Below are 1,673 nucleotides of genomic sequence, written 5' to 3'. Positions count from 1 at the left end.
CATTACAAACAGCAAAATATCTCACCCATCCTACAAAGAAAATAGTTGCACCACTGGTCTAGGAAAAGCGTATCGAAAGCATTGTACTTACAGGATACAAAAAAATATTAAGATGGGCACAGCAAATTTACAACCAGTTCTATTAAGACTAGTGCTTGGGAAAAGCTAAATAAGTCTTTTTAAAAGATCTAAAGATTTGCTCCAGTGAAGTAGAACTAGTAAAATCTCTACAATATTAGTGATAATTCACCTAAGGGTTGGGGCAGAAATTCATCTTTCCACTATTTATAGAAGTTTATCATAAAAGAGCACATTTTGGGCTTCCACAGTACTCATAGGTAGCTAGGTCTATTGGCAAAAAAGGACTGAGTCTCAAGCATTTGTTAAAGTAATCTGTTAGTTTCTGTTAGTATGGTTGTTAACAAATGTTCATGAAAGTAATAAAACATTCATTAAAAAATTATATGACCCAGAATATTTAATAATTCAGACCAGCCTTTTGCATCAAGAGAAACAATCCCTTCTTTGAAATGTTTTCTTGTGATGATTTCCAGTATCTCTCAAGAAGTGACACTTCAAGAAGAGAGAATTATTCTTTAGAAATAAAAACGGTTATTCTGCCTTTTCTCTTAATTTAACAGAGAAATGCATTTAAATTATGTATTAAAAATTCCCCCAAATTATTTGATGCTTTAGACATTGGTGGTATAGTGTTTAAGAGCTATGGCTGCTACCCAAAAGGTCGGCAGTTTGCATCCACCAGGCGCTCCTTGGAAACTCTATGGGGCAGTTCTACTCTGTCCTACAGGGTTGCTATGAGTCAGAATTGACTCAATGACAAGGGGTTTGGGTTTGGAACGGGTTTAGACATTTAGGAAGCATATGAGAGTTGTGCTACAAAACTTCAGGCTACAGGAGTCTAGAAAGACAGAATAAAACTTTTATCAGACTAACGAATTATAATAGTTTTAAGTACACTTCTTCAAGAAGGCATTAAAACAAATTGTCAGCATTCTCACTACTTGCGCCTCAAACTGAGCACACAATATATTTCAATAAATCCTTTCATAATTTCACATTAAAATTAGGCAGAAGGACATGTTTTCAAGAAATACTTAATTCAACATGAAACGTTTCATGAGCAATATACTTTGTGTTCTGATTACGAGCTACTCCATAACCTTTGTACTCCTTAAATCTCTACTTATTTTTATAGTCCGCTCCCCCAAGTGATGTTATTAAATATTGTTAAGACAAATTTGTGGTGTACTAGATGAAAAGGCATTTGTATCCTCAGGGTCAGTCTAACATCCCCATAAAAGGTCCTCAAATTCCAGTTTAAGACACATTAATCTAGAGTATTTCAAGCAGGGTAAAAGTCAAATCAACAAAACTTATATGTTATACGTAAAAATACTATTACTTTCAAAAACACATTATGTCAAGAATTTTATCGGCAACATTTAACAACATAAGAAATCATTAGACAATAAAAGATAGGCATGGTTAACTAAGATACAGATCGGAAGACAATACACCATTTTTTAATCACACTATGTTAACTGAATCTATGCTAATTTCTTAAAGATACCATGCTTTGTTAAAAATTATTTGTCCCATGGGAGTAGAGGGGAGGGGAGTGGGGGGGGGGGGCAACCTGTCTATCCTCCCAT

This window comes from Trichechus manatus, unplaced genomic scaffold (genome assembly GCF_000243295.1).
Source record: "Trichechus manatus latirostris isolate Lorelei unplaced genomic scaffold, TriManLat1.0 scaffold00148, whole genome shotgun sequence".
NCBI classification, from domain to species: Eukaryota; Metazoa; Chordata; class Mammalia; order Sirenia; family Trichechidae; genus Trichechus; species Trichechus manatus.
The sequence above is the reverse complement of the archived record's forward strand: the minus strand, read 5'-3'. Positions refer to the sequence as shown.